Below are 20,544 nucleotides of genomic sequence, written 5' to 3'. Positions count from 1 at the left end.
TAGGGGTCATGATTTGAACAAATTTGAATCTACACTACCTATGCTTCCAAGTGAGTTTCATCTTTCCTGGTCCAATGGTTCTGGAGAAGATTTTAAAAAGTAGCCATTAATTTTTCATAAATTTATAATCATCTCCCCTTGGAAGAGGGCTTGGCCCTTAATTTAACAAACTTGAATCCCTTTCACCCTAGGATACTTTGTGGCAAGTTTGATTTTAATTGGCCCAGTGGTTCCTAAGAAGATGAAAATGTGAAAAGTTAATGATGATAACAATGACTTCAATGACAATAACAGACAACGGACAGATTCTGATCAGAAAAGCTCACTTGAACCTTTAGCTTAGGTGAGCTAAAATGTTTTACGTTGAGCCATTTTTAACACGTAATTTAGGAAAGAGCAACTAAACGTTTTTTTAAGGTGGCCTGGACATTTTCGATATTACAGAACACTGCGGTCCTTCGAATGAGACTGTATAAACCTAGCTCTCGTGTTGCGGTATGCGCTGGCACAAAAAAGATCTCTCCCTGCTCTGTGGCCCTGAGTGCCAGAGTATAGGACAAAATTTGCAGCTCTTAAAGCCCGAGATAATAAGCACCACCCTCGGATTTACCTGGTCTGTATCCCCCTGTCAATCAAATAGATTAAGGACCATCATTGGGTACTTGAAATTGATTGACATTTGGCTACTAGTCCCTGTGTATTTCTCTTTCACTTTGTTTGACACACGTGACCACCATCAAATTAACTTTCGGTCGTCTGATGTTTACCGCTAAATCACTATCGTAATGAGGAAGCCATTTCGATACAAACAATTTTAACTTGATTATAATCGAGTATGATATTATCTTTTAAATTATTACAAACATGACATGAAAATGATCTCATAATAGTGTTTCAATACAGCAAATCAAGATTGTGCATATTTTTTTCTAATGAAAAGTGTATAGGTGACTATTTTCAGTCGTAAAAAGATTCTTGTTTTGAGACGCGGCGAAAACATTGCGGAGCATAAAGGAGAAAATAAGCTGGTTACATTTTTTGCATGTATTGGATAGTAATGTTGAAAACAAAATGTCTGATTAGTTACAACTTCGCCTGAACAAGTATTAAATATATTTAAGAATTTCTTTCTTTTCTCTTCCTTTTTTATAACCGAGCATTACTTGCTACGTGGGTTGTTACCTCCGTTCAAGGTCACAGGTGTTAAAAATAGTTTCGAAAGAAATACGCAAGTTAGCAATAAATTAATATGTTGTTTTCAGTTGTTTAATTATCTGAATTTACTAAAAATACATACATATTTGTATGTAATTCTAACTTTACGAAACCATCATTCACAATAAGATACAGAATGTACATCTGCTAAAAATAGGACCACACGACTTTTTATACAAACGGGAAGTAACTGTTACTATTTGACGCGATCGAAGCTCTAATTGCTAAATATGAAAAATTTTAAGATTTTAAAAGGGACAGCCAAGGATGAATATTTTACATTTGAATTTTTACCTGTGTTTCATCATATTTTTTTTAACAACGAACTCAAGCCATTGCTACTGTGACATACAATATACTAAGGTACATACCGTAGATTTTTTAACAAAAGTCGACCGGTGATATTTCTGCTTGTATGATATTTGATATAAGTCTGAAATTATGGAATTTATAATTATCATCAATTATTACTTATGATATTTTTATTTACGGTGTCTATAGCTAGATTTATTAATTTAATTAATGATGAACATAGGGCCAACAAGCTGTACAGGTAATACTCATGGACTTCCTGTGTATACTGTTTGTGTATAGGGATTAGCGCTTCCCACGGTCTGCACGACCGTCAGTGCATCGGGGTGCCACGCATGTAAAATTTAGTCCCTCCCCTTACCTGAGAAAACCGTACAGTTAAAAATCTCGGCCTTTAATCAGCAAGTGTTGATATCTCCATATGAGTGAACAATTCTCGAGAGAAAAAAATATACAATCAATCAGAACATTGTCACCCAAATCTTGACTTACCTTTACTTTTAATTGATGACCCTCTCCGTCGGGTTCAGGAATGTCAAAGGTCAACTTCTCTTCTACAATCAAAACAATTAAGGTCAAGATCTAGTAAATTACTTGAGACTAATTTTTTGGTGCTAGATTGGTGGTTCAAGGGTCAACAAAAGGCACTTTACCCTAGAACATAGTCAATAAATGTTTTGTTATACCTTTCATTTTAATTTTTTTTGACATACATGTATTTTGTACTGTGTTCCCTGATGTTACCTTAGGTCCGTCAATGTTGAACACCAATGAATGAAAATGAGATTAGCAATAAACTCCGCCCATCCAACATCTCAGAATGTCCCAACATCTTACTCAGCAGTCAAACATCATTTTTTTTATGCCCACTTAGCAACTTTTTTCGTAAAGATTTATAAAGGAACAATTTTTTTAAAGGTATAACAATTATGCATAATTTACTGTAAAATCACATATTTTTGTAGGGTAAAATTTTCGCGGTTTGCGGAAAAACTTTAGGTTCATTGGGATTTGATTTCGTGGATGAAGAATTGTTGAGTAGTTATGTATGTTACATTTTACCTTTCGAGGTGAACATGAATTCGTGGGTCTCTTCAGACCTCGAAAACAAAGAAAATTAACCCCTAAGAAAACTTGTGATTTCACAGGACGATACTTTTTCTGAAAACTTTTGCTATTTATATGTATCTATACCAGTAGATTTCCCCTCCTGGTCATATTCTGGATCTCTGGTGCTGGATATAGGTGTCTTTACCTCAATCTCTGACATGGTCTGTTTTTTTTTTCAATTATTGCTCACAAAGTTCTGTAAAAGAATAATCTTTAAAGTAATGATTATTTTCCATGTAACAAAAAAGGATAAAATGTATGGATAGACCAGGAATCAAACTCGGATCACCTGCATGCGTCACTAGTCAGGTGTTCTACACATTTTTTTTTAAATTTAGCCATAAATAAATTAAATTTAAATTATCAGAATTCTTTATCATCAAATACATTTTGTACTCATTTTTTATGGGGATACACGAGTCAATTAGCAACATAATTAAAAAAAAAAAAAATCCACACTATTCGATGTAGATAAATCTTGCACTTGTGCTTGTAGATATAAGAATATGCGAGTTTAAAAATATTCAACTTATTTCAGGTAACAAACATAGTACGTCATTGAAATAAAATCTTTTTTAATGCTGAGTTACACTCTAGTAATCAAGTTTTACCTGGTAAATCAGCAAAATGTGCTTGAACCGTGCATTCAGCGTTGTGGCTTTCCTTTTGTATACAAAGCAGAATGTCGATCCCGACGCTAATTGTGACCCCCATTATTTTAGTCTCGTTCAACCAGACGCTCGGCTGTCTCCGTAAACTCCGACCAGCACCTCTTCAGGGTGGTTTCCTTTTTACGGAGACAGCCGAGGGTCTGGTTGACGCTAATTGTGACCCCTATTATTTCTGTGAAATAATAAAAACAAATTTTATAAATAAATCAATAATTGAAACAATAGTCAATCAAAAGATATAAAGACAAGTAAATAAATGAGATAAATTAAATCAACATTGATCTGATCATCATTTTTAAAAAGGAATTAATATATACGCTCAACCCTGGATCATTAAAAATGTAAAGAGGACACAAGTTTTAAAATCCGCCAAAACGAATTGCATATCACAGGAGGGCCGTTCAAAAGTTACGTTGACTTGTTGCACAGAAAAAATATTTGACGACTAAACGGACAAAATGTCACACATAATATAGAAGATTCTTTACTTATATGGTCTTCAAAATTTCATATCAAAATGTTATAAATTTGTATCAATTTTGAGGAAAATCTTCGACGTCACAGGCATAATACAAAAATTAATATATGATTGATCTCTCAGTTTCCAAACATTTTCCCATGACTCCATGTACATTTTTTATTTGGATTTCCATGGGGTGTCGGCCAAGTTCGCCATATACATGTTTCATAAAATCTGGGGTTGAATCTTTTAAATGGAGTAGAAGTTTACAAAATTTCTGGTGAACCCTTTCTATTATTGCAGTATTTGAAAGTCCCCAAAACTTCTCATCCATGTAACATCAAAGTACTGAAAGTACTGAAAAGCGGTTAGCATGCTTTCATCGAATATGTACAGTGTACAATAACAAAAAATGCATTGAATGATGATATTAAAATAAGCATGCATATCTTTTTCCAATGTCATACGCGAAGAAGCAGACACATTGAATTTTATAGTACTTAACTAAATGGTAAAACCAATTACATCCCAGACTGATGTCACAAATTTTTGTTTCAATATATCAACCTGAGATTTTCAGTTTGAAAGACAGGAAGTTTTCAAAATTTCAAAAATTTCTGCCTAATTGTCTCCATTGGTGGCGCCCAAAAGTGCTCAGAACGAAAAAAAAATATGTTGAGGTTGCAAATTTAATTGGCTTTCATGCTCCGTTGATTCTGAAATTAGGTAACTGTAAAGGCTACCATAGGAAACAACTCAAAAAGAAAATAAAATGATAATTCAAATTCTTCAGATTAATTGGTTTGGAGTAGTGTACATAGATTTTTAGCTGGCTAGTCTGAGAAAAACGGATGGACGAACAGAGAATTAATTAATTTCAGATAGCTTCAGTTTCGTAGGCTCACTGCGGGTCAGCAGGTGTGACCTATCATTGGGGATGCTTACTTCTCCTAGGCACCGGAACTTTCAAGGATCCTTTTTTCTTTTGAGTCCAATCACTGTTCATTCTGTATTTTGATACAGATACTGAGTACATCGGTTTATTAATATTATGAACTATTTCTCTCACAGGAAGAAATACAAATAAGCAAGATAATAAAGTTTTAAGAAATGTACATTATTGACTTTTCATACAATTAAATGTTCGAATAAGTAAATGGTATATGACAATTATTCAAAAAAGAGTTTTGCACGATATGTATATTAAACGAACATATACTGAGTATTTGGCAAATATTTTTCATGAAAAGGGAAGTTGTTGTTTAATCCATCAATACTAGTATTTTAAAAATTCAAAGGTTCACTAAAAGGTATAACAAACAATTTAATTTCCATTGCAAGAATTACCTAAGTATTATTGTCACTTTCCTCAATATGTCGCATAAGCAATACATTAGTTTTTTTTTTTTTTTTGGTACTAAAAACAAGTATGCGAATTTCTATCAATATGCCTGTAAGCATCTGTATATTAATTTTTACTTCTTCTCAAAGGCTCAAAATGAGAATTAACAAATTTGACAAATTCAAATTTAAAATGTATTTTTACAATTTATACCTTACACAGGAATTTTGCAAACTTTCAAAAATAATCATTCATTAGAAATAATTTTCAATTTGTGCTAATTGTCCAGATTTTTCATGCATCTTTTTGTGCATATTTTATATCGGCTGATTTCTAGAAAAGGATCCAATGCCGATTATTTTTTTTCCCAGTTTTTAAAATAAATTTTAATATTTTCAGGCTCCCATTATTTTTTTTTTTTAAATAAAAATGTGATCGTTTAAAATCGTTTGTAATAAGTAGACTGAGTACAGAATTTATCCCTGGAAACAAAGCTTTTATCATCTTTTAAATAATTTCAATTAAGAAAAAAGGAGAAGAAAAATTATGGAAGTAATCCATAACTGTACAACTTACAGAAAAGGTCATTGAATATTATGCAGTTGGTTTCATGTCTCTACGACTTTTCGTTTTGAAAATTTTTAATTTTTGTAAAAATTATAAACTTTCAGGGGCAGTTACTCATTGAAGGGGTCAAATGAAACTTTCGCAATGAATAGATTGAAAAGTCTCCTAAATTAGTTGAAGACAATGGTGAAGATTTTATAAACATGAATTTGACACAGCATCGACATAATTCTAAAGAACGTTTTTCCCTGAAAACTTATTTCTACCTCTATAAAATAAAAGAGAATAATGAAAATTTTACAAAAGTAAAGACCACAAGACTCTGGTTTTATCCTAAACAATAAACTTAACCGGAGGTTGAAATGGATATCCCTGGTCAAGTCTTAAAAGTTTACGGATTTGGTGGAATGAATATCAATAAATTGGCTTGATAAAGAATTACGCCCTAAAGACTTCATTTTACAAAAAATGCACCTTTACGCGAACCTATTTTAACCATATGCATTGTTAAAATTGCTAAGATATGTTAACAATGGGTAAAATTTAAAAAATACGAAATTTCATGGAGGGTGGTTGAAATCATAACAGAAAGACTTTTTTTAAATACATTTTTACTCTTCTGAAAAAAAGTTTTCGAAGGTTACCGAGTATTCAGGAATAGAAGATAATAAAATTTATTTCCTGCATTTCAGCCCCTCCAAATCCCTTATGCACCCACCCGTGTTTGTTTCTCGCCCACTATGACCCATCAATCATAACGCGGTAATTCTGCATAAATTAAATTATACGCATAAAAGTGTGACGAATCGCAATTTATCTTTGGCTCTTTGAAGGAACTTAACACACATCATGATTAATTATAACACATATCTCTTTCTGTATATATCGTCGATTCTTATTGTCAATTCCACTAGTGCACGCCAATGTTACTAAAAGAGGCTGGGGTGGCAGCCATTTTTAGACTATTTCAATCTCCTTTAGAAGGAGAGCTCCATATAAAGATATACAAAAATAATGAAATTTTAAAACTAAAATTTTTGATTTTTTTCTTTGTCAAATGATAGTTGACAGCTAAAAATACCGTATCTAAAAAAAAATAAGCTAAATAAGGTGGTTAATTTGGGATTAATTTGATGACGCAGCATAGTTAATTTGTACGGGAAATGTTTACTATGACGTCACGCATAATATAAGGTCTTCAAAATACCACAAAATGAAATTATTTGCTATTTCAAACAGCTGGATAGCTGTATACTACATACAAACTTACTATTACATGCAGTTTTGTCGTTTGTTAAATCCCACACAATAGTACAGTATATAAACGATGCATCGATCGCAATGCACTTATCAATGTGACGTCATCTCGCAAAAATGACGCAGCTTTTACAAAGTCAGGGGCTGAACAAGTCACATTTTATACAACGAAAATGTCTTTTATTCTCAAATGAAATATTATTTGCAGTAAAATAAAAAGCCATTAAATTGGATGTGATGTCTATTATAGTATTTTTAGTATTTTATTCATAAACTGTACGTGCATTCATCAGACAAGCGATACTGTCTTGTATTTGTATGCAGATTCATTGAAAAAGTAATTTAGGGTCCCTAATAAATCTATTTATTGCAAGGGCATACCCTGAATGTATCCCGTCAAATATTTTACACATAAACTCAAAAAGCATTAAGATATTTGAAAATTGCTGCGAACCTCTTGAAATCTTGCAAATAAATTAATTATAGCTATATTTCATGTATTTGACCAACAAAATATTCAACCTGCTGTCCAACAAATTAAATTTTACCAGTTAAAAAAGGTAATCTATATAGGTTCGCAGCACTTTTCACAAACTACATATAGTTTTGAAATGGATTATAAAATAAACTAAGATTTTTAACTTGGTTATGCATTTGCAATATTTAAATTTATAGATGACCTCTAAACTACAAGTATAATTGCCAAAGTCATGTGACGTCGACATACATGACAAGTCAAAATAAAAAATCTAAATGTTCCAAACATGTTAATTTAAACCACATTACATTTTATTGATATCAGTGTATTCCTTAAAAGATTCGCCCATCCTAATAAAGTATGTATTTTTTATCTGAAAAAATTGCCGATATTTCCATTTGTAACCTTAACTGTGCTGCAGACCCACCAGCCTCCTTAAAGTGACAATATGGCGCAACTCTTCAATTTTCCTATAGGATTTGGAAATTTTTCATACACAGAAATGAATACAACTCAGAAAATTACAAATTTCATAAACTAATAATTCTGATTATTTCATTGAAATTAATAATTATTTATGGTCCATATAAATATATACATCGAAACGTGTTCGAGGTTCCACATTCCATGCTTTTCACGCATGCGTATAGTCTTCATAAACAAAACAGCATGGTAAGAAAGGGAAGCCCTGTAGGCCTGATACTTTGACAATGTCGATAAAAACGAAAACAAAACCAAAAATAAGGCTTGAAATTAAAAAGCAACTTTCCTGATAAAAAAATTTTGTTGGGAGATTAATATGATCATTGGATGAAAAAGAAACAGGATCTCAGCGATATTCACGTGGGGCTCGCGAAGGTTCTATCCTACAGGTTTGTTGATACATGCTATCATTTCTCGTATATTTATGGCTTTCAAAGATTTAAAAATTCAGTGTAAACTCAGCATAAAAATGCATTTATGACAAGTAAAGATTATTGCTACTAGTATTAGAAGAACAAATTGTATTGGAACTGCGGAAAGATATTTTGTTTGACAATTTGCCGCGATAACGTATGATTGGTGGATTTTCCTTTTCTGCACCCCATTACACAAAATGTCACCATTTGTACTTAATTACATGTATGTTAAATTCGTCTGAATGCAGACTAAAATGTTAACTATTTTTTATTTATTTTTTTTTATTTCTGAATGATATATTGGGTAAATTGGAATGAAAAAGCGCACGATTTGCAGCCATATTGCCGCTTTAAAGGTCAGGTAAATTAAGCTCGTCGGGTTTATGCTTCAATAACTCATGAATGATGATTATTCCCATTATTCCTTCTAACACAGATGAAGATGGCGCATAAATTTGTACTCTTGATAATATCAATGTAGATAGCAAACAGCATTGAAGATCAAAACTCAATAAAACGAGGGGCTCCTGGGCCACATCGCTCACCTAAACACTGTAGCAAGGGAAAAAAATAGATATTGGTTTATTATTGAAAAGTGTATTATCCAAAAAAATCCCCATGACCAATCATGGCATTGCCTTTCTTAAGAAGATGATTTTCAACAAAAATACTGAGATTGCTTCCATATGAATATGATCAATTATGGCTTTGTAATTCCTAAGAATAAGATTTTTTTTAAATCCCTATATATTTCCTGAGGGTCATGATTTGCACAAACATGAATTTAAACTACCTGGGGATGCTTCCTTATAAATATGATCAATTATTGCTTTCCTACTCTTTAGATATATATTGTAAAGAATTTACCTATACAGTCATATCTCTGTAAAACTTTGGTAGGCCATTTGGCCCCGCCCTATCCCCGGGGTTCATAACTTTACAAACTCGAATCTACACTATCAAAGGATGCGTCCATATAAATATTATCAATCCTGCCTTTGCTACTCTTGAGAAAATGTTTAAAGAATTATCCTATACATTTTTATGTAAAACTTTAGTCGGCCATTTTGGCCCACCCTATCCCTGGGGTCATGATTTGAACAAACTTGAATCTTCACTTCCTGGAATGATTCCTCATACGTTTCATCCTTCCTGGCATAGTGGTTCTTGAAAAAATTTTTAAAGCATACCACCAAATTTACATAATTCCCAGTTATCTCCCCTTGAATGTGGGTGTGGCCCATCATTTGAACAAACCTGAATCCCCTTCACCCAAGGAACCTTTATGGCAAGTTTGGTTTAAATTGTCCCTGCAGTTCTTGAGAAAATGTAGAAAATGTGATAAAGTTTACAGACAGACAGACAAACATACAAAAAATGTGATCAAAGAGGCTCAATTGAGCCTTTGGCTCAGGTGAGCTAATAATACAAAATAGGAGCACAGTAAACATGGACCTACAAAACATTAGAAGAGGGACCAGGTATCATGGAGGAATGAACATCCCCTGTCGCCCAGTCATTCGTTTCTATTCTCTTATACAGAGAATGTTTTCCCACTCATATATCCCATCTCTAAGGTAACCTGAATGTATCTATTCCTGAACCTGTGCATAACTGCATCCGTCGATCTTCCAACACACACCACATTCATAAAGTTTATTAATTATATGTGTCCTCACATATAAATTTAAGTTACCTAATTGTTTGAATGCCTTTTCACATACATCACATTATATAGTTCTCATCTGTATCATGTGTATGTGTCCTCATGTGTTAATTTAAGTCCATTTTTTCATAGAACGCTTTCTTACAGAAACCACATATATAAGATTTATCACCACTATGTATCCTACAATGTCTTAAAAAGTCTTTTGAACAATAGAATACCTTTCCACAAACATCATGTACATAAGAATTATCATCTATATGTGTTCTCATGTGACTCTTGAAGTGCTCTAAGTGGCAGAGAGCCTTCCCACATACATCACATTAATAATGTTTTTCACCAGTATGTGTCCTCATGTGCCTCTTTAAGTTTTGAGAGATGTTGAATGCCTTCCCACACACATCACATTTATAAGGTTTATCACCTGTATGTGTCCTTATATGACCCTGTAAGTGTTGTGACTGTCTGAATGCTTTTCCACACACATCACATTTATACGGTTTTTCACCTGTATGTGTCCTCATGTGTCTCTGAAAGTCAATTTTCCGTTTGAATGCCTTTTCACACACATCACATTTATAAGGTTTTTCACCAGTGTGTATCCTCATGTGTCTCTTTAAGATATGTGAGAGTTTGAATGCCTCCCCACACACATCACATTCATAAGGTTTATCACCTGTATGTGTCCTCATGTGTTTCTGTAAAGCATTTAATCTGTTGAATGCTTTCCCACACACATCACATTTATACATGCAATGTTTATCACCTGTATGTATGCTTATGTGATCCTGTAGGTAATGTGACAGTGCAAATGCCTTTCCACAAACATCGCATCTATAAGGTTTTTCACCAGTATGTGTCCTGATGTGACTTGATAAGTTCTGTGACTGGTTGAAAGCCTTCCCACACACATCACATTTATAAGGTTTTTCACCTGTGTGTGTCCTAATGTGACTCTTCAAATTTTGTAAGTGGCTGAATGCCTTCCCACACACATCACATCTATGAGGTTTTTCACCTGTATGTGTCCTCATGTGACTCCGTACGTTCTGAGACTCGTTGAAAGCCTTCCCACACACATCACATTTATACGGTTTATCACCTGTATGTGTCCTCATGTGAATCAGTAAGTTCTGTGACTGGTTGAAAGCCTTCCCACACACATCACATTTATAAAGTTTATCACCAGAATGCGTCTTCATGTGACTCTTCAAATTTTGTGAGTGGCTGAATGCCTTCCCACACACATCACATCCATAAGGTTTATCACCTGTATGTGTCCTCATGTGACTCTTTAAGTTCTGAGACTCGTTGAAGGCCTTTCCACACACATCACATTTATAAGGTTTTTCACCTGTATGTGTCCTCATGTGACTCTTTAATCTCTGTGACTGGTTGAAAGCTTTCCCACACACATCACATTTATACGGTTTTTCACCGGTATGTGTCCTCATGTGTCTATGAAAGTCACTTTTCCGTTTGAATGCCTTTTCACACACATCACATTTATGAGGATCATCACCTGTGTGTATTCTCATGTGATCCAGTAAGTGATGTGACTGTCTGAATGCCTTCCCACACACATCACATTTATAAGGTTTTTCACCAGTATGTGTCCTCATGTGTCGCTGTAAGTCACTTGTCCGTTTGAATTCCTTTTCACACAAATCACAGTTATAAGGTCTATCACCTGTATGTGTTCTCATGTGTCTCCATAACTCATGTAGATGATTAAATGTTTTCATATAGATGTTACATTCATTGGGCCTTTTACTTTCACATGTCCCTATGGATTGATCGAAATTCCCTAATTCATTTTCGTTTACACTATAGTTTAAATTTACAAGATGACTTTCTTGTCCGGATACACAATCTGCCTCTTCTTTCTGTAAATGTGACCAAAAAATAAGTTGTAATGCTATTTCATGGTATTTATCTACATGATATCAAGAGGCCCAGGGTCCACATCGTGTACCCGAGTAACTAAAAATTGCTTGGTTTTTTTTTTACCAGATATCACTTTTGTAATACTTGTTGGCCAACCCTTTCCGACGATACATGTGACCCCGGGGTCGTGATTTGAACAGTTAAGAATCAACACTACCTCTTACAGGATGTTTCAACTTAAGTTTTCGCTTTTCCGTCCCAACTGTTCTTGACAAAATTATTAAACATTTTTTTAATACACTGAACCAAACTTCAGTGTTCATTTAACATTTTTTTTAAGTTTTAAAGAATAAAAGCATACGATAAATAATTTTCTTATTCATTATTATTGCTTTTAATAATTTAGTTCAATGTTAGGTAAAATTTCATTTAAATATCTCGTCAAAATTTTAAGCAAAGTGTCAAGAAAATGATGTATCCTCAGAAAGAAAAAAAATCTCTATGGAGTAAGACCAACACGTGCTCTCATTTTTTGCAAGACTTCCAACCAATCAGTAGTATTACGCAACTACAACACAGGATTCCTAGATACTTTCATACCTGGATAATTTACTTAATAAAGGTACATATATTAATAGTAATCTAACAACCAATCTTTATGATAAACGTGATGTTTTTAACTTTTCTATCATCAACTTTCCTTACTCATGCAGCAATATACCTTCATCAGCTGCATATGGCATTTATATGTCTAAGTTGATTCAAAATGCAAGAGCATGCTCTAAAACGAGGTAAATTATTGACAAACAAGTTGATGAAACAAGAATATCAGCAGTATCGTTTAAAGTCACCATTTTGTAAGTTCTTTGGTCAATACAATGACCTTGTCAGCATATACAACTTCTCATTCAGTCAAATGCTGACTGACGTTTTCCATACTAATTGTTAGTGAATTATTTACAGATTGAATTGAAGAAGGATATTTTAGTTATTTAACAATCATGACAAAGAGCACAGGGCGGGTGTGACCGGTCAGCAGAGGATGCTCACTCCTCCATGTCATCTGATCCCAACTATGATGTTTTAGATGTCTGCGTTTGTATAGTTCTAGAAAACAAGAGGTCCAGGGGCCACAGCGCTCACTTGAGCACATTGGCTTGGAAAAAGCACATATCAGATCAGAAATGAAAGTTTACAGGGGGGGCTTGAATTTTAACCCCCCCCCCCCCCAGGGGTTCATGATTTGAACAAACTAGAGTCTACACTACCTGAAGATGATTCCATATAATTATCACTAATCATAACTTTGAAGTACTTGAAAATATGATTTTAAAAGGTTTCCCTATAAATCCCTATGTAAAACTTTGGTCAGCCATTTTGGCCTCATCCTAACCCTGGGGATCATGATTTGAACAAACTTGAATCTACACTACCTGAGAATGATTCCACATGAGTTTCATCTTTCCTGGCCCAGTGGTTCTTGAGAAGAAGATTTTTAAAGATTTTTCCTATATATATTTCTATGTAAAACTTGGGTCGCCCATTTTGGCCCCACCCTAGCCCCGGGGGTCATGATTTGAACAAACTTGAATCTACACTACCTGAGGATGATTCCACATGAGTTTCATCTTTCCTGGCCCAGTGGTTCTTGAGGAGAAGATTTTTAAAGATTTTTTCTACATATTTCTGTGTAAAACTTGGGTCTGCCATTTTGGCCCCACCCTAGCCCCGGGGGTCATAATTTGAACAAATTTGAATCTACACAACCTGAGGATGATTCCACATGAGTTTCATCTTTCCTGGCCCAATGGTTCTTGAGAAGAAGATTTTTAAAGATTTTTCCCATATATTTCTATGTAAAACTTGGGTCGGCCATTTTGGCCCCACCCTAGCCCCGGGGGTCATGATTTGAACAAACTTGAATCTACACTACCTGAGGATGATTTCACATGAGTTTCATCTTTCCTGGCCCAGTGGTCCTTGAGAAAAAGATTTTTAAAGATTTTTCCCATATATTTCTATGTAAAACTTGGGTCGGCCATTTTGGCCCCACCCTAGCCCTGGGGGTCATGATTTGAACAAACTTGAATCTACACTACCTGAGGATAATTCCACATGAGTTTCATCTTTCCTGGCCCAATGGTTCTTGAGAAGAAGATTTTTAAAGATTTTTCCTATATATTTCTATGTAAAACTTGGGTCGGCCATTTTGGCCCCATCCTAGCCCCGGGGGTCATGATTTGAACAAACTTGAATCTACACTACCTGAGGATGATTCCACATGAGTTTCATCTTTCCTGGCCCAGTGGTTCTTGACAAAAAGATTTTTAAAGATTTTTCTGACATATTTCTATGTAAAACTTGGGTCGGCCATTTTGGCCCCACCCTAGCCCTGGGGGTCATGATTTGAACAAACTTGAATCTACACTACCTGAGGATGATTCCACATGAGTTTCATCTGTCCTGGCCCAATGGTTCTTGAGAAGAAGACTTTTAAAGATTTTTCCTATATATTTCTATGTAAAACTTGGGTCGGCCATTTTGGCCCCACCCTAGCCCCGGGGGTCATGATTTGAACAAACTTGAATCTACACTACCTGAGGATGATTCCACATGAGTTTCATCTTTCCTGGCCCAATGGTTCTTGAGAAGAAGATTTTTAAAGATTTTTCCGACATATTTCTATGTAAAACTTGGGTCGGCCATTTTGGCCCCAACCTAGCCCCGGGGGTCATGATTGGAACAAACTTGAATCTACACTAAGTTTATTTAATACCCAGAAGAAGAGAAAAAAATGTTCAAAGAAAAAAGCATTTTCAATATATAATCAATCGAGCCCCGCCTTAACACCAAGACGTCTTACCCTGGGGCCATAAAATTCACAATTTTATAGGAATCACTCTTGCTCATCATAACTATGTACTTAGTTATTTTATTTAATACACAGAAGCAGAGAAGAAGATTTTCAAAGAATTAATGCATTTTCACTATATAATCAATTGAGACCTGCCCTAACACCAAAACCTCTTACCCTGGGGCCATAAAATTCACAATTTTGGATAAGGCACTCATGCTCATCATAACTATGCGTTTAGTTAGTTTATTTAATACCAGGCCAGAAGCAGAGAAGAAAATTTTAAAGAATAAATGCATTTTCACTACATAATCTATAGAGTCTCGCACTTACACCATAACCCCTGACCTTGGGGCCATATGGAATTCACAAATCTGGAAGAGGCACTCATGCTCATCATAACTATGTACTTAGTTTATTCAATACCCAGGAGCAGAGAAGAATATTTTTAAAGAAATAATGCATTTTTAGTATATAATCAAGAGCCCCATCCTAGCACTAGAACCCCTGACCTTGGGGCCATGAATTTCACAATTTTGGTAGGGGACTTAATGCTCATTACATTCATGCCAACAGTTTGCCTGCTTGATGTCCAAGAGTAAAGAAGAAGATTTTAAAAAATTGCAATAATTTTGGTAGTTTTGGCCCCACCTCTCAGGCCCCAAGGGGCTAGGACCATGAAATTCACAATTTTTGCTCCCATTTACCCCTTGATGCAGTATACCAAATTTGGTTGAAATTGGTTAATTGGTTTCAGAGAAGAAGCTGAAAATGTTAAAATGTTAACACACGATACACGACGCATGAAACACGACGCACGACAACGGACAAAAACGGATAGCAATAGGTCACCTGAGTTGATATAATTTTGTAAATGTGAGCATAGAAATGAAAGATTACATCATTTTAAATATTTCTTCCATAAATCTCAAACAAGAGACCCAAGGGCCACATCGCTCACCTGAGCGATTGGCTTGGAAAAAACACATATCAGATCAGAACTGAAAGTTTACTGGGGGGGAGAAGGTAGCTTGAATTTTAACCTCCCAGGGTGTCATGATTTGAACAAACTACAATCTACACTACCTGAGGATGATTCCCTGTAAATATAACTAATGGCTTTGAAGTACTTGAAAAGAAGATTTTTAAAGATTTCTATATATTCCTATGTAAAACTTTTATCGGTCATTTGGCCCCAGCCTACCTGTGGGGGTCATGATTTGAACAAATTTAAATCTACACTATGTGGGGATGATTCCAAAGTAGTTTCATCTTTCCTGGCCCAGTGGTTCTTGAGAATAAAATTTTTCCTATATATTCCTATGTTAAACTTTATTCGGCCATTTTGGCCCCATACTACCCCTGGGGGCTTGATTTGTACAAATTTAAAATTGTACTACCTACTTTCCTGGCCCAATGGTTCTTAATAAGAAGAGTTTTAAAGATTTGTCCTATATATTCCTATGTAAAAATTTGATCGGCCAGTTTGGCCCCACCCTACCCCAGTGTTCATGATTTGAACTAACTTAAATCTATACTACCTGAGGATGATTCCACATGAGTTTCATCTTTCCTGTCCCACTGGTTCTTGAGAAGAAGATTTTTAAAGATTTTTCCTATAAATTCCTATGTAAAATTTTGATCAGCCATTTTGGCCCCACCCAACCCTTGGGGGTCATGGTTTGAACAAATTTGAATCTACACTAGCTACCTGAGGATGATTCCACATGAGTTTCATCTTTCCTGGCCCAATGGTTCTTAAGAAGAAGATTTTTAAAGATTTTTCCTATATATTACTATGTAAAAATTTGATCGGCGACTACTGGAGGATGATTCCACATCAGTTTCATCTTTCCTGGCCTAAAGGTTCTTGAGAACAAGATTTTTAAAGATTTTTCCTATATATTCCGACGAAAAAATTTGATCGGCCAATATGGCCCCACCCTACCCCGGCGTTCATTATTTGAACAAACTTGAATCTATATTACCTGAGGATGATTCCACATCAATTTCATCTTTCCTGGCCCACTGTTTCTTGAGAAGAAGATTTTTAAAGATTTTTCCTATATAATCCTATGTAAAATTTTGATTGGCCATTTTGGCATCACCCTACCCCTGGGGGTCATGGTTTGAACAAACTTGAATCTACACTACCTGATGATGATTCCACATGAGTTTCATCTTTCCTGGCCAATTGGTTCTTAAGAAGAACATTTTTAAAGATTTTTCCTATATATTACTATGTAAAAATTCGATCGGCCATTTTGGCCCAATCCTACCCCCGGGGGTTATGGTTTGAACAAACTTGAATCTACACTATCTGATGATGATTCCACATGAGTTTCATCTTTCCTGGCCCAATGGTTTTTGAGAAGAAGACTTTTAAAGATTTGTCCTATATATTCCTATAACAGTGTATTATTTAAAATTGGAATTATTCTGATCATTGGAATTTGGGGTTTTCAAGAAAAAATCCCTTAGTTAGACTAACTTAGACAACTAACAAGAATTTCCATTGCATTTTGTGTTAGTATTTGACTAACTTAGTTAACTAACATGAATATTTCTAATAAAATTTGGCTTAGTTTTAGAATGTAAGTTTTTTTTCTATTTATTTTAGAATTATTTTGTGATAATTTATTTTATTTGTTTCTGGAATGTTGTTTGTGCTGGTGTTCTTTTTTTTTTCTTTGTGCATGCATTTTATTTTTTGGACTTAGCCTAAAATCAAGGCTTAGTCAGATTTTTGTCAGTATCAGCAGGGTTAGTTAGCGCACGCGTAAAATGGGGTTAGTCATGCCAGGCACAACTAACCCCCTACTGCGCCTGTGCCGCTACTTTCTAATCGTCGATTATGATAAAAAACGTTCAAATTAACATTCCATCGTGAATAATGTTCACTAAATACTCTCAAAAGATTCCAGAATCCTCACCAGCTTGCGTAAATTTCGTAACTCGTAATGTATTTCACACTCAAACGCCGAGGAAGATCGGGTCATTTAGTTGTCTCCAATTTTTACTAACCTTGCAGTTTCATTCAAAAAATCCCATCCTTCGCGTCAACATTGCCAAGAAAATGCTGTAGTAAATAAAAATATGTTAACAATAGGAAAATATGCTTTGAAACGCGGAGAAACACGAAGATATGTAGCCTCCTTCGATCTAAACACAGCCAGTGCAGACACAGCTCGGCGTCACTTCCGCTGTGACGTCAGATTCATTCGTATTCAATCGTAGCTACTCGGCTATTTCCGAAATCCTCTTCGGGCCTTGTTCCCCTATACGGAAAAGGACGAGTTTAATCCGACCGCCCCTCCACTGTGTGAAAGGAATATTGGGGTTTCATTTGTATTATTCTTTGGACAGTGTTATCCAATATTTTAGAAAATGTTAATCAATAAATATACATAAAGTTTTGTGACGAGATTACTTCGAAACACGTATATATTAGATTTTATCCACAATATTAACGTACCTTTCTTTTGCAGCTTAACGTTACATCACAGGTAGGCTGACAGGTATTTAACCCTGTCTCTCTAATTGTTCACAAAACTATTTGTTCGTTTTAATGTTGAATTTAGTTTTTTTCTTGGTGAAGGTAGTTTATGTTCAGATGTAATAATTATTCTAAAAAACATATTTTGATATAGAAATAAAAATCTGGTAAAAGGGGAGACACCCCTTTAGATAGTGGACACATATAACAGGATGTTTACGATACTACAATAAAATTCCAAAATTTAAACTAAAACTAGCCTTTCTGTTTTAGAATAAGAAGGTACGGATTTTTGATAAAGGTTTTGTTTTGGATTTTTTAGTAGTAATGCTTTGTGAATATGTCACAGAAGAATTTGTTAATCAGAAAAGTCAAAGAACCCTTGGAGTACGGAACACGGAAGATGGGGGGGGGGGGGCGTCACGTCCCCAGGCACATGTGATGACGAGTGCGAAACACGAGTCTATGCCATTCGTCCATATAAATCAGGATACTTCAACCCAATCCATAATAAACATTCAAATAAAAAATTCAATAACTTTCTTGTATCATGTTCAATAAAACCTCATGTCACATAGTTTTTGTCATTCAAGTGACCGCATGGACAATATCTCCTTCCTTACAGTATTTTATACACATTTTACCTATGTGTGTTCATGAGAAAGGACGTCGGATTTCAGAAGTCAAGCTTAATATAAACACGGATTGTAAAGAAATTCACAAAAAACCTGCGAATATTACAGAAGAAAAATTCGAAATTGTAGAAGGAAAATTCAGGTGTTGTTCGAAAATCAAGAAAAAAGATACCCGTTGATCATTTCACATATTCGAGAGCTGTGACATTCACGACAAATCTGTATCAGGGTCAATAACTCTAAACCTGTGGATGAAGTACAGCTGCACTTTATTCTAGTTGAGCAAAGAACACAGCAAAGATGGACTATTCTGCTAAAATGCTATATTACAATAGGTGTGATATTTTGATATATTTCTGTGTGGAATTCATGTCAAAAACTTGATTTCTCGTTGCGATTGGTCGAATATTTGCAGGGTTCCGTAAAAGCATTTCGTAGTTTGTAATACACACTGTAATTTGTTAAAAGCCGATTTCATTCTGTAATTCAGATTTAATATGTAATTTAAAATGATGAAATTGCCTTGGTGTTTAATAATCTATTTACACGGCACATGTTTTCCTGGCTCCGCCCATCGCTTGTATATCCAGTTATTATACACTCTACTTCAAATGTAAAACACCGCAGCCATGACACATAATGTCAGTGTCTTTTTTTTTTTTTTTTTAAATCACTTCAAATGTAAAACACCGCAGCCATGATACATTATGTCAGTGTCTTTTTTTTAAATGAAGAAAAATGTTTCAAATTCAGTGTTCGGTAATAAAATATGCATGTAATACCTTGTACATCCCCCTCCCCAATTCCCAGTAAACACCAATCCCTCATATTTGGTTAGAAAATTCTTTTGTAAATTAGTCAATAACGACTATAGCATAATCAACATTAACTTCTATTGCTATACCTTTAGAAATGTTTTCCTACAAAATCTATTCGAAAAAAAAACTCTAACATTTCTAATGTTTTGCTGAGCAGGCATAAAAAAAATGATGTTGGACGCCGAGTGAGATGTTGGACCGTTCGATGAGATGTTAGACCGCTTATGTCACAGGATGGGCGGTGTCTAATCTCATTTTCATTCGTTGATGTTCAACAGTAACAACACATGCACGGAAGTCAGTACAAAATGCATGTAAGCGTTTGACGGCAAAATGGGTTTTGTCGACCCTCGAACCAAATTGTCAGACTTTTAAGTATCCTATGCATTAAATTACAGTCCTTGGACCGAAAGTCCAATGGTTACACTCTCCATTGCGCTAGGTTAGAGAAAATTCGACCCAAACATATGAAAAACTCTAAAACAGGCATCTAAAAGTGACAAAGTATATTTTTTCGCTCAGATCTCAATATTGATGAACGTAGAAATTAATCTGCAATAGTTGTGTTGGGCAGTTTTGCACGTTTAGATTGAATGTCTGGGAGAGGTCTTTTAACAGTCAAATGATTCTTTCATAAGTAAAAAAAAATATTGTAACATTTTTATCAAATATCTGATGCTTTGAAGAGTGAGTTTTACCTTACTGTATTCATTCTTGAAAATCAGTAGATAAGAAATTCAAACATTTGTAGATTACTGCTTGTTGCGTATCAGTATAGCTCTACATGGATGTGTTCACACAGTTTATGAATTCAAAATAAGACTTGAAATAAGACGAAGCATATTTTTCTATGAGTAGTCCTTCAATACATATCAAG

The 20,544-nt window shown here is 34.7% G+C and overlaps 1 pseudogene; it reads right to left on the bottom strand.

The window, feature by feature from the left end:
* The window catches only part of LOC134283079 (zinc finger protein 91-like), a 51,173-nt pseudogene that overhangs the window by 18,966 nt on the left and 11,663 nt on the right, over positions 1–20,544 (bottom strand).

Source organism: Saccostrea cucullata, unplaced genomic scaffold (assembly GCF_032062105.1).
Source record: "Saccostrea cucullata isolate Sc308-1 unplaced genomic scaffold, CSIRO_AGI_Scuc_v1 ctg2243, whole genome shotgun sequence".
In the NCBI taxonomy this organism is placed as follows: domain Eukaryota; kingdom Metazoa; phylum Mollusca; class Bivalvia; order Ostreida; family Ostreidae; genus Saccostrea; species Saccostrea cuccullata.
The sequence above is the reverse complement of the archived record's forward strand: the minus strand, read 5'-3'. Positions and strand labels throughout refer to the sequence as shown.